The following is a 14,287-nucleotide window of genomic DNA, read 5'->3' as shown; positions in this document are numbered from 1 at the left end:
AGTACACACAACTTCTGAGTTAAGACAAAACGATACATCTTTGAGCTCCCCAAGGAGCTCAATATCTAAAAGGCGGAAGAGGAGGGAAGTTGTCTGGGCAGTCGAGGAAACCAGAATCAGGCCATTGTAAAACTTCTGATGATAACTATCGGTGACGGTGCTGAATTAGAAAAATCACCCAGTCATTCAATAACAGGTTGCTAGTTCTGATGACGGGGAACGGCAGCAGTTATTTCCATCATTCGAAGGGAACATACATAGGTAGGTCCGATGTTCAGTAAAGAAATAAAGGTACATTTTCATGCCGGGCTCTGTTAGCACTAAACAATAGCCTGCCAAAACGGAAATAGGCTTTCCTGCCATGTTTGTGTTGCTCAGAACGTATCACGTCACCTTTGTAAGAAAGGGATACAATACTCTGATTAGTCTTGCGATGTAACTTCGAAATTGTTTTCGAATAGCCTGGATTTGGCGCAAATAAGCATGTCTGTGTGGAAAGTGTATTATTATAATTATACCGGACCGACCGTTCGGGTGATGAGGTGACCCCTTATAATTCTCCCTGGCTTTCTGCGAGTGTGGAGGCATTTTCTTTTAACCAGAGCAGTTTATTTTCTCTGGAATAAATTGTAATTCACCCTGAGTGAACCTTTCAGAAATGGAGCTGAAAAGAAGCTTTTGATTTAGGCGCTGCTTTGTGTTTGAGAGACGTTTCAAGTTTGGTGTGATGTTAGGAGGAGAGTTTCTTAACAATCCTTTCCATGAAATCGCCAACAGCTGAGTCAAAATCTTTTTCTCTCTCTTAAGTAATACGTGCGAGTGTGTCTGTGTAGCGATATAGATTAGAAAACATAAAATACAAAAATAATAGGGCCCTGCTCAAAAACATAACGCGAGCTTCTAGTTTAGAGCCGAATCATTTTTAATAGATGGGAATGAAAATTATTCCGGCAAAGTCAGGTCTTCTTTTGTAAAAAAAATTTCTTCAAGCATGATCTATGTAAGATCCAATTAATTAACATGTTCCTCTGTTTTCTATTCATTTATCTTCAGCAAGGTTGGCGATTTTTCGGGATGGAAACTTCCCATAAGTTAGACTTTACCACATGACACTTCTTGGAAAAAAGAAAAGAAGGACTTGTGGCACCTTAGAGACTAACAAATTTATCTGAGCGTAAGCTTTCCTGAGCTACAGCTCACTTCATTGGATGACTGACTGTCGCTCAGGAAAGCTTATGCTCAAATAAATTGGTTAGTCTCTCAGGTGCCACAAGTCCTTCTTTTCTTTTTTGCTAATACAGACTAACACGGCTGCTACTCTGAAACTTGGAAAAAAGGTTACTAGTAAATGTTTCAGAGATGCAAAATGTTATAACAACTGTCAGGTCCTTTAAAGGCTAACAAATACCTTTGCGAAATAATGCACAATGCCTTGCTTTGGGTAATCATTAAACAGAGCAGAAGAAAAAGGGACCAACTCAGGCAAAAAATGCATGCTCATAATTTTATTTAATTTAATAAAAGCGACAAACCAGGTTTAAAAACCATGCATAGTTTGGAAATGTGGTTTGACTAAAGGCGCTAAAGTTAGAAAGATTGAAGCGTGTGGCATTTGACTCTCTTTTCTTTGATCCCAAGCAAATTATCATCGTGATGTATTCTTCTTAGCTCTCAGCCGCAGTAGCACCAGTAATCCTTAGCATCCTCTTTCGGGTGTCTTCCTGGATGTAGGCTTTGTCTGTCTCAACTGTTTTAAGGGGAAGATGATGGTAATGAATGAAAACCGGTGGGGCAAAAATAATGAACATTCAAAGGTACTAATGAGGCAGTAATAACCCCTGTGCAATTCACAGACACGACCTCCTAGACTGTGCCAACGCATTAGGAATGGTGCAAAGTCAGCTGAAGATACAGGGTCAGAAATACTTTTAAATACATACAGTGCAAGCCTGAGTGGATTATTCTCGGGGCATGGTTACATCAGAACCTCGATCAGTCATTACTTCGGCTTGTGAGAGAAAATAGTATACTGAAGTAGTGTGATTCCCAATAATTACACACGATTTCCCCCATCCCTGTGAATCTCAAGGTTTCTGTTATTCCCTTGCATTTTTGTCATATGTTTTTCCTATCCGTCACTATCCCGGTGGAAATGACTCCTTTACCTGATAAGCACAGGTTTGCTGGGGGTGATATCTACAGGCTCAGCCTGACCTTCGACAATGTTTTCAATGGTACTGCCCTGCCCATGGCCTGTCATCCTGCCTATGAGATGGAGCCCACTCAGAGAGGTCACCAGTTCTTCTATCCTCACTTTCAATCAGCTTCCTTAAAAAAAACCAAAAAGCACCGTAGCATTGAGCGTGACTGTGGAATGAAGGAGACCCCGAAAGCTAAAGAAAACACAAACAAGCGAACGAGGATCGCGTGTGAATCTGGCATAAATCTGCTTCTTCATCAGCATCATAACTTATATGTGGCGATCTCAACGTCCAAAACCATTTTTTCACGTGCAGGAGATTTTGCTAGTCACACAGATGGAGGGCAATTTTCTCCTTCATTGCTTTCAGTTCCTCTTGCAGTGTTTGTGTTTTCTCCTGAAAAGATCAACACACATCTTTCCTCTGATCGCATCCAAAGAGAGCAATTAATCAAAAGCCGGTCTAGGATGTTAATATGCCGGAGTGAGCTGTGCAAAGGGTACTGTGTGAAGAATTCTTGTTAACTGCAGAAAGGACTAGCAAAAATAAATCAGGACAGAGAAAGGTGTGCCAGGTTTCCTGCTTTTCAAAGATCTACAAGGCAGTCGAAGGACGTCTATTTAAGTCTAGTGACTGCCTACTCCAAAAGATGGCTCCTAACAATTAAAATTCAGGATAGTTTTATATTGGCCTAGTTTACCTATTGGCTTAATTCAATATTTGCAAAGAGGAAAAAATTAAATTAAATTAAAACCTACGAGATGTAGCTTGCCTGTAACTTCGGTATATTTCTCTTGGATTTGCTTGATCTGAATCCCTAATGCTGCATTTCTGTTTTAAGGGCCTTAATCTGTAGCACCAGAAGAGTGCAATGAGAAATCACCGATCTGTTCACTCCTGCCATGAAATCCTGGCCTCATTGAAGTCACAGGCAAAATTCCCATGGACTTAATGGGACCAGGCTTTGAGCCTTGAAATCTTGTCTTTTATCTCCACAAGTATCCCAAGAACTGAAATGGTTTTGGACAGAAATGAGAAAAGTTTCCAGTGCCACCACAGATTTCGATTTTAATAAAGCTGCACCATGCCGTAATAAAAAATCCTCTTCAAAATGAACCTCGCCTGCAAGGAAGAGGTTGAGGCCAATTTAAACACCTGCTCAATATGAACAGTTTGTGCTGCACTGAATCCTGCATGTCTGCATCCCCCATATTCTATGCTAGAACTGGGCACACCCACTTTGTATCAAACATACACTTAATATAAGTGTACTTAAGCCACGAGAAAATTGAATATGTTCCTATCTGGCCAAAATATGTGGAAATCAGAAGAAAATGCATTGACTTGAAATTCGATATTGCATTTCTGTCTGTTGTAAGGTTTTACTGGGAGGAGGTGTGGTAAATAAAGTGTAAGAGTCTCTAGGGCCCAGAAATGAAAATCCTTGAAATAATAAATTATTGTGTTGGAGGTTTGCAGCTTCGTTGATTTTAAATGTGGGTTAGGGAGGAGGTTTGGACTTTGTGCCCTAACCCTACCTGTCAAAGGGATCTAGCTATCTGTAAGATAGTAACTTTTAATAACACCTCAGTCTCTGACACTTACCTTAGTATTTGTCCTTATGCTGGAAATTAAAGTGTGGACTTCACTAGCAACTGCTATTTCACTGTGTTTTTCACAGCTTAATAAATCTACCCCGAATGGCACCTAGACTCCGCACCAAGGAGCTGTCTGTCTTTAGAAGTGTCACTTTCTTCCAAACAAGACATGTTCTATTGCAAACTAATTGTCTTCTAACCCTGTCAGTCATTTTTTTTCAGATGATATGAACCGACCTACACGTTGATTTCAGATGTGGAAATTAATAAGTAGCCGAAGTTATATAAAATATTATTCGCGTATGCTTTCTACCGGTTTGACATAGGGTCATATATAGAGTCACCACTCCTCCAGTCCACCTCCCTCCCTGCAAATATAGCCTAAAAGACCACCATTACTGGAAAATATATCAGACGACTGTCACATTACCTAACTTAGTGAAATCAGAACAAAGGGTTGCATTAGAAGTGACATAACATAAGCTGGAAGGGGTTTTCAAATCCACTTACACTTCTTTTGCAGTTCCCTGTTTCTTCCCTGAAACGTCTCAAATTCTCGGCATGTTTTGTGGAAGGTTGATTAAAGTCAAGAAATCTGGTTTTGTACCATTCGTCTATTTCCTGAGGGGAAATTAAACGGAATATGGCAAACATGAATATTTATAGTCAGATATGAAAGAAAATATGTGTTTCAGTGATTTCATTAATACATAAATATAGTTAAAGTAATGGGAATATTGCCAACTATTGTATGGAGGGCTATAGATAAGTGTAAGTAAATTAGCAAAATGTACTTGTAATTTTAAAATTAATCTTGCAGTGTACAGCCATTGAACGTAGGCTCTCCCTCCATGCCTTTCTATGCCTTTTGTGGCATGTGTAGTAGGAGAAATATTTCTCTTATGAAGATATCTGTCTATATTGTGGATGTCTGTTTCTAGAGATGGCATAGTAAATATATTAAACATGTTTGTCACGAACAAGTATTTTTTTTATCAGCAAAGGCTGACAGATAATTTCATTTTGCAGATCCGATGAAGTATAATTTTACCTGCAGGTTCTTGGCTGCAATTCCTTCAGACTCTATCTGAATGTCCCTCAGAGCAGGAGCCAGGTCTGGGACTGAGCAGGAGACATCAACACACGCTGAAGCACTGTAGCTCTGTTTCATCAAATCTTCGATTGCCTGTTCTGACAGAAACACACACAGTACATGGTAAATAATACGATACTTCTGCTGAGCTTCCAGAACAGAAGGATTGGAAAGTGATGTTTAAGACAAATAGACGTACAAACCTCTAAATCTAACCTCACTGTGTACTCTCTGCAGGAATGCAATTTCAGCCTCCAGATTACCCAGCTGTTTCTCCAGGGAGACGCGAGCTGAAGTGGCAGCCTCCACAGCCTTCAATTAAATAAATACATAAATAGATAAAATAAAGATCTAGCAAAGGATTTCACATTTAACACCAACGCTAGCTTTTCGAACTCCACTCTGTAGGTACAGAATGGTTTCCTCTGATTTCACAGCACACTCGGAAATAAAACGTATGTGACAGAATGGCTGAACAGATGAAATAATCTTCATAAAAAAATGTCTCTCTCTCCCTCCACCCCCTTTCCCTCCTTTGCCATTTTGTGTTGCCAGGACTAATGGGTCGCACTAATATCAGGATGAGAATCATCCCAAATCGGTGTATTGTTTCAGTGCACGATAGGATCAATGCAGAGTATAGCTTGCATTCCATGAAACTGCATCTGCTTTGCTTAATTATAAACTCAGTCCTACAGGGCTAAAAGCTTCAATTCTCTTCTCCGCTTTCTTCCTCCCTTCAAAGGCACATCATCATAGGGTTTCTTTTCGGACTGCAGCTGGTCGGCCACAGCTTCCTTGGAAAAGCCTTCAAAAAGTGTGGTGTTGGACCTACAGTACTGTGTGAAGAAGCACTGTTGTGTGGTGACAGGGTATATTTTCCTGGGCACTTTACACGGTGGCATTCTGTGGTGCATTGCTGTGGGTGTGGCACCATTGTGACAAGTTCTTGTGTGGGTGGGACACACGGGCATGCTATAGTATGGTCCTGTGTGGAGCACTTCGGTGCTGCCCTGCCTGGGTGTGGTGCACCCTTGTACCTATTACTGTAGTGCATAGGAGCCAGAGTCATGGACCAAGACCGCTGACCCCATGGAGCTAGTGTAACACCAACACACCCCAGTCGACCAGGTGCGGGATGGAACCTTGGGGGTCTCTGGAGCTGAGTGCAGGAGCCTCCACTGCATGGGCTAAAAGCCAACTGCCTGTTAGCTAAGGCTGTGGAGCAGACTCCTTAATCCCTGTCTCTGTAGGTGGTCTGGGTGCCATTAGAGGGGACAGAACACCACACCCAGGAGGTGTGTGGGTAACTCTCTAGGTGTTGTACAAACACAGAACAAAAAGACACGCCCTGTTCCAAATGGCTCACAATCTATGTATAAGAAGGACAACAGGTGGAAACAGACAGATGGGGGAAGGCCAGCGTGGCTTGCTGTGGTGCTCCCCAGTGGCTGTGTGTTGTGATACAGCAGGCTGGGCTGTGGCGCAGGGCTATTACCCTGTGCGCTTTCCTAAGGTCCGTGACTCTGCACAGCTTCAGCAGCCGCTCTCGATACAGATTTCCCAGGCCACCGCAGGGCTTCGAGCTGGGTCTCCAGCGGTTAGCTTCCTTGCTCTAAGGCTCTTACCTAGAAGCAAAAGATGAATCAATCAACCCCTGACTGGCTCCCCACACACGTTGGGGATTCTGGTCTAGACCCCCAGACACCCGCCACAATACACCCAATGGAGCTGCGAGAACCAGCTTCCGACCCGCCCCGCGCACACCGAGCTCCCAAACCCAGAGTCTCCAGCGCCACCGCCACTTTCAGCGCCAATCGAACCTCGCTGTCAAGTTCCCAGAAGGGGGTCTTGGATATGGAAGGTGATTGAATTGCTATTTAATCTATCAATCTTGTGTTTTAGTAGGGGGCCATTCAACGGCGGTTACTGACTCTGGTGGCCCTCATTAACTTTATTAACAGCGCGTGGGAAGGAACTAGTCCCCCCAAACTCCAAGAGTTCCTGAAGCAGTAGATTTGGTAACCGGAGAAGGAAAGGAAAGATCTTGGGGTCTGCCAGGTACATAAGTATCTGGGAACATTCCTTTTTTACTAGATACTGAAAAGGAAGCCTCCCTTACCAGCTAAACCTCAACACGCCTTTCTACGCGTATTTTTTTCTCAAACATCTATGGTCATCTTACCCCCATCCTCACAGCTAGGGCTGGTGACGGAATGCCCCGGTTGCACAGCCCTTTCAGACCAGGTTTGTATGTGACCTTTTTGGGATGCAGGATGTGGAGTTAGCTCAGATGTTGCTAACCAGCATTTAACCCCTCCCCTTGCATGACTCTGTTCCCATTAAAGACAATGGAAGTTTTGCCATTGACTTCCATGAGTGCAGGATCGGGTCCAATTACTTCAAGATTGGGCCCATAGCGTCAGCAAGACGGGGTATCGCGAGCGCCTGTCCCAGCGAAGTCATGTATTTTTAATTACTCCTCCATATCAAACACGTGCGCACCCACAACGCTTTAAAAAAAAAAGGAACAGAAAATGCATTGAAACGAGCTCATTGCGCTCACAGAAAATCGATTGGATTAATGTCTTAATACATACTGAACCAACACGTGTATAGAATGTTAATATATAATAGTAAATAACAAAAGCTTGCTAATTGTAAATCAGAAATGAGTGCCACCAGGATAACCCATTGTATTGTATTTCTTTTTAAAGGCTCTAGGTAGGGAGTAGGTTGGGAAACTACTACAGAGGTCATACACACTGTAACCAGAGTGGGAATAACTCACCTTACCTGATCACTCTGGTTACAGTGTGTATGGTAACACCCACTGTTTCATGTTCTCTATGTATATAAATCTCCCCACTATATTTTCCACTGAATGCATCCGATGAAGTGAGCTGTAGCTCACCCCAAAGCTTATGCTCAAATAAATTTGTTAGTCTCTAAGGTGCCACAAGTCCTCCTTTTCTTTTTGTTTTATTTGTGTACTTATATTGATGTCCGTGTGTATGCGACCCAAAGTTTGTCGCAATAGCTCCTTTAAACCCTTTCTTTACCTTAAGCTAAGTCACTGTTATGTGAAATAGTTCAGTTTAGGTCTTTCGAATATGTATTTAAAATATTTAAAATAAAAAGGGCAGGGTAAATATTGATACATCTATTTCGGCCCTCAGGGAATTGAAGGAATCCCAAGGAGTTGATCGGGAATAGCCCAAGCTGCTGGTTTTGTTTCACCTCCCCCTAAAAACACTTAATTCGCCAACAAACGAATTAGAAATAATCTTTCTAATTGAATCATTGTCCTTTTCGCCCTTTAATGTTCACTCATGGCACTTAGTCCGGGGAGCAACGCACTTCGATTTTGCTAAAACGCTTTTCATATTGTCTACAGATCTTTGATCGGGAGAGGAGGGAAGACGCAAGAGAAGCACACAACTTGCGAGGCAAACCGCGCTGTAAAAAGTGCATCGGCCCCGGGGTGTCTCTCCGGGCGCGCCGCGGGTGCAGAGAAATCTTTTTCTAACCTTTAATTTTCGACTCCGATCGTTTGCACCCTTTAATACCTGAGGCGCAGCACCCGGATCTATAGCTCAGTCTCTGTCGACAACTATGCTTCAGGAGAACTGTTTCTCAATTTAAAGAGACAGGCCTGATTCCCCCGCCCGCCCCCAGCAATGCGCGGGAGACCTTCCTAATATTCACTGGGGCCCGAGACTGAGCGCGGCGAAGTCCCCTCTGAGCGGAAGCCCGCCCTAGCCTCCCCTGAAGTGGAGCGCAAGCCCCTTTGTCAGCGGCAGCTGGTGCCCGCTGCTGCAGGAGAGCTCGGCTGCCGTTCGCAGCAGCTGTCAGGCCAGCCGCGGCCACGCCTCGCCCCACCCCTCCGCCTTCCCCTTTACCTGGCCAGGAGCGGCCCGCGGGTGGCCGAGCTGGTCCTTCTGCTCGCCCAGGTAGCGGAGAGGCTCCGGATTTGCTCGCGGCGGCTGCGGCTGCGGCTGGTCGAGCAGCGCTGGCGTGGGGGCCTGCTCCCAGCCGCTGCACCGCCGCCTTCCTGGAAGCGCTGGCGGTAGGAGGACATCCTGGCTGGGCTGCGACTCAGCGGGGCTCTCTGCGGAGGGCCGGCTGGAGGGCGAGGGGTGGGTGGCTAGAGGAGTGATCCTGAGGTGAAGGGAGAGGAGGGTGCAGCTAAGGAGGGAGGGATCCCGGCCGGGAGAGAATGACAGAGGGGTGGATGGTCACTAGGATGGGTGTCTAGGAATGGGTGGCTGGAGGGACGAGAGCCAGAGCCATGGAAAGCTGGTTGGAGTTAGCTGAGTGTGCAGATAGTGGCGATGCTGGCAGCCCGGGAGCGACATTCCCGTGTTACACCGCCAGCAGCTCAGGAATGTCCTAGTCGGGTCCCAGCAGCAGGCGGACTCACCCTTCTCTCCTCCCTGTCAAAATCCCCCTCAGAAGCCAAATCCCCAGAGGAGAAGGGAAGGACTCGGCAGCAGCCTTCCCTCCTGCAGCTGATCTAATGCCTCAGTCAGACGTGCCAGGTCCAGCATGAGAGCTGGAGAACAAAGCGTGCGAGCAAGAGTCTGGATATACGTGAAACGTACAGTACCAATGTGTCTCTTACCTTCGGTCTGCGCTGTAGGAGACACAGAAGGCTACGTGGAAAAGGGGTGCTTTTTAAAAACATCCACTATATAGGGAGCATCTCCAGCACTGCAGCGGAGCAAATTATAATGCCAAGGTAAACACGTACAAGGCTGGTAAATCACAGAGAAGAAAGCGTTCCTAATAGCTAACTTGAAGCAGGGGGATCAGAACATGGCTACTACGGCTGCTTCAGCATATGGACTTTAAATCCCCTCCCCCACCGTAGTGGTTTGTATCACCAATTTCACCATTCCAAGAAAAGGAGATAAGAAAAAAAAAAAAAGTTCCAAGAATTCATGCAGGAGCTCACACATTCATTTGCAGGGGTTGCATAGATCTTCATGTTTTATTAAATATAATTTAATACAAAAATAGCTTTTATTCCATGACACACTGTGCTTTGCTTTTACTACAATCATTAGCTTGAAAGTGCAACAGAATTAAGAGAAATAAAATGGTGCTGTTACTTGCTCCCTTAAAGCTTATTAGGACATATATATTCAAAACTGAAACACCTGATTAACCTTCAGTCTTGGGTTGGTCGAATTCTTTGTTCTAATGGGTATGTTTTAATAATCTAAAGCCTTATTAGTATAAAACATAAGGATATTATGGATAGACCATTGTTATCTTACGAATATAGGAAATGCAATACTGGAACAGAGTGAAAGTCCATCTAATCTACTAAGTTTAGGGTGTTATCTGTCAGATATGTGTTCGTGGGGAACCAGGGCGGAGTATCCAGCCTGTCAGACTCACCAAGGACCCCTCACCCCAGTCTCTACTTGAACGAAAACCGATCAAAAGAAAGACTGACAAAAATCAATAAAAAGGCAGTATAAAACACACCTAAATCCCTCCTGACAAGGGTGACAGGATTAAGGAAACTCCCCTTGCCTTATTTGTATCAAAGATGGGACAGGAAGATGTGACGAAGTGGGACTGTTCTTAATGTTTCCTCTGAATACTGTATTGGTGCCTCAGTTTCCCCTATGCATTTCTTAAGTTTCTAGGTGGTGGGATAAGGGAGTGTAATTGTTGCAGAGCAAAGGGCCAGTATACATAAATGGAGGACACTCTGTCTCCTGGCAACTGATGGTCTGGGCCCTTCCCCCCTGCAAGGTGATAGATAAAGGGTTGGAGAACAGAAGAATCAGGTGACCTCCTGGCCCAGGAAAGGGACAAAGCCCAGAAGGAGGAGGGGCTGGAAGGTGAGTCAGTTTGGGGCTGGCTGGGGACGAGGAGTGAAGTGCAGACATGGTTGTCTGGCTCACTGCCCCCCAGAGGGGACCCAGCTGAGGGGTCCTGTTCTCTGTACCTACAAGCTTTGTTTTAGATCGTGTTCCTGTGGTCTAATAAACCTGTTTTACTGGCTGGCTGAGAGTCCCATCTCACTGCAAAGTTGGGGTGCAGGACCCTCTGGCTTCCCCAGGACCCCACATGGGTGGACTCGCTGTGGGAAGCACATGGAGGAGCAGAGGATGCTGAATGCTCAGAGGTCAGACCCAGGAAGGTGGAAGCTGTGCAAGCTTTTTGCCCTGCAGACAGTCTGCTCACAGAGAGGAGACTTCACCAGAGTCTTGACTGGCTTCGTAGGGAGCCGTTCCAGAGCATTGCCCGGGGACTCCGTGACAGAAGGCATCTCCATTAGTATACAGAATGGAAAACAGAGATTCCAAGGCAAGAACCGTAATGAACTCTGGGACCAGAAAAGCAAGGAAGCACTGCATGATGGGGGATCTCTGCTCCAGATGTTAATGAACCTACGCCTGCGCACACCCAGCTCAGTAGTTATCAGACCAATTCTAGCAATAAATCCTTTATTGGTATCCAAAATACTGAAGCTGCCTAATTGCTTTGTGAGCTCCCTGGAAGGAACACTGCCCATAGCCAGGAATGATCAGTCCCTATTGTCTAGCCTGAACAAAACAACTTTGGTATACTCCCTTGAGCCATCAGTTTACCCATAAACAAATCTAGTATTCTCCCTTGAACCATTGTTGTTTCCCTACAAACCTCCTACCCACGCTCAAGTAAGGGTTCTGATGCCTGAATCCAAAATCTGCATTGGTTCCATAGGGACTTCATTTTCTCCTGACTGATTGTGCTAGGGTCTCTGCCTGTCTCCAGCACTCCAGCCCTCAGCTACCACCACCATATGGAACCCCTGATCGATTCAAGCTTCACTGAGTGAGAACCCAACTCGCTCTCTCTGTTTTTTTTCATAGTCTAGGTATAGCTTTCTAACCCTGACTTGTGTGATAAGATATAGTTTTCTAAACCTGACTTTTGTAATCAAATTTAAGCTAAGTTAATATTGTAACTGTTTTGTTTGTTTGGCTCTCCTTCCATGGTTATTACCTGGCAATAAATAACTTTTATGGTTAAGCTGGTTGCTTCTCTCTCTCTCTCTCTCGTGTTGTTGGCTTCCCCATTTGCTCTGCAGCAATGCTCCTCTTACTTAAGATAAAGATCCCTGTAGCGCCAAAAATGCCTGTGGGGTTTACTCATCAAGTAGGTTACTACCAGAACAATTGTAACGGGAAAGTGGGGATAGGGACGTGCTGAACCTGTGGCATGGGAGGGTGGCAGCTTGGAAGTGCTGCTCCACCCAGCCTGCTCAGGCGTACTCTATTCCGGTGCGGTGCTCGTGGCATATGAGGGTGACAGCTTGGAAGTGATGCTCGACCCAGCCTGCTGAGTCCAGGGACATACAAGGGGTCAGCTTGGGAGTGCTGATTAACCCAGTCCACTCAGCCATGCTCTGTTAATGTATGTGTGTGTTCACCTGATTCTGGGGCTGGAGGATCCCAGCCCTGGGGAACCTAGGCCCTGCAGGATAGCTCCATTGTGAGGGAACTTGCAGAAGGGAGAAGTAGAGCTCTGTCTGAAAGCACAAGTGACACAAGAAATACATTGACAGAATTACAGACCCCCGACCCGAAGAGTAACCCTAATAAATCAGCATACCTCCAAAGTAACAGGCAACTCTGGTAACAAGGGCCGTATCAAATTCATTGCCATGAAAAATGCATCTCAGACTGGTCTTTTGGGTGCTTTTACCCTAAACTATACAGATTTCATAGGAGAGACCAACATTTCTCAAATTGTGGGTTCTGACCCAAAAGGGAGCTTTAGCGGGGGTTGCAAGATTATTTTAGTGGGGTTGCGGTATTCCCACCCTTACTTCTGCATTGCTGCCTTCAGAGCTGGGTGGTCGGAGAGCTACGGCTGTTGGCCGGATGCCCTGCTCTGAAGACAGCGCTCCCCAGCAGCAGCACAGAACTGAGAGTGGCAATACTATACTGTGCCACGCTTACTTCTGCACTGCTGCCTTCAGAGCTGGGCAGACAGAGCGTGGTGGCTGCTGACTGAGGGCCCAGCTCTGCAGGCAGCAGCGCACAAGTAAGGGTGGCAATACCATACAACAACTTCTGCACTGCTGCTGGCGGCAGCTCTGCCTTCAGAGCTGGGCTCCAGGCCAGCAGTCACTGCTCTCCAGCTACCCAGCTCTGAAGCCAGCACTGCCAGCAACAGTGCAGAAATAAGGTTAGCAGTACCACAACCCCCCCCCCCACACACACACACACTAACGTTGTGACCCCCTCCCCCGCAACTCCTCTTTGGGTCAGGACCCCTACAATTACAACATTGAAATTTCAGGTTTAAATAGCGGAAATAATGAAATTTACAATTTTAAAAATCCCATGACTGTGAAATTGACCGAAGTGGACTGTGAATTTGGTAGGGCCCTGTCATAAATATAAAGGGAAGGGTAAACCCCTTTGAAATCCCTCCTGGCCAGGGGAAAGCTCCTCTCACCTGTAAAGGGTTAAGAAGCTAAAGGTAACCTCGCTAGCACCTGACCAAAATGACCAATGAGGAGACAAGATACTTTCAAAAGCTGGGAGGAGGGAGAGAAACAAAGGGTCTGTGTCTGTCTGTAGTCGTCTTGGCTGGGGATAGACCAGGAATGGAGTCTTAGAACTTTTAGTAAGTAATCTAGCTAGGTATGTGTTAGATTATGATTTCTTTAAATGGCTGAGAAAAGAATTGTGCTGAATAGAATAACTATTTCTGTCTGTGTATCTTTTTTGTAACTTAAGGTTTTGCCTAGAGGGGTTCTCTATGTTTTTGAATCTAATTACCCTGTAAGATATCTACCATCCTGATTTTACAGGGGGGATTTCTTTATTTCTATTTACTTCTATTTTTATTAAAAGTCTTCTTGTAAGAAACTGAATGCTTTTTCATTGTTCTCAGATCCAAGGGTTTGGGTCTGTGGTCACCTATGCAAATTGGTGAGGCTTTTTATCCAACATTTCCCAGGAAAGGGGGGGTGCAAGTGTTGGGAGGATTGTTCATTGTTCTTAAGATCCAAGGGTCTGGGTCTGTAGTCACCTAGGCAAATTGGTGAGGCTTTTTACCAAACCTTGTCCAGGAAGTGGGGTGCAGGGTTTTGGGAAGTATTTTGGGGGGAAAGACGCGTCCAAACAGCTCTTCCCCAGTAACCAGTATTAGTTTGGTGGTGGTAGCGGCCAGTCCAAGGACAACGGGTGGAATATTTTGTACCTTGGGGAAGTTTTGACCTAAGCTGGTAAAGATAAGCTTAGGAGGTTTTTCATGCAGGTCCCCACATCTGTACCCTAGAGTTCAGAGTGGGGGAGGAACCTTGACATGGTGGTAGCGGTGGGATTAACCTGAAATCATTTTGAGATCCAGTTGAGATTTTTTGAACTAGAAATACA

The 14,287-nt window shown here is 45.2% G+C and overlaps 1 pseudogene; it reads right to left on the bottom strand.

Annotated features, from left to right (window-relative positions):
- Positions 1-1,696: 1,696 nt before the first annotated feature.
- Positions 1,697-8,973, bottom strand: LOC144262371 (vimentin-1/2-like; annotated as a pseudogene).
- Between the last annotated feature and the right edge of the window lie 5,314 nt (positions 8,974-14,287).

The sequence above is a fragment of the Eretmochelys imbricata genome, chromosome 3 (genome assembly GCF_965152235.1).
Source record: "Eretmochelys imbricata isolate rEreImb1 chromosome 3, rEreImb1.hap1, whole genome shotgun sequence".
In the NCBI taxonomy this organism is placed as follows: domain Eukaryota; kingdom Metazoa; phylum Chordata; order Testudines; family Cheloniidae; genus Eretmochelys; species Eretmochelys imbricata.
Note: the sequence above shows the minus strand (reverse complement) of the source record. Positions and strands in the feature narration are given on the sequence as shown.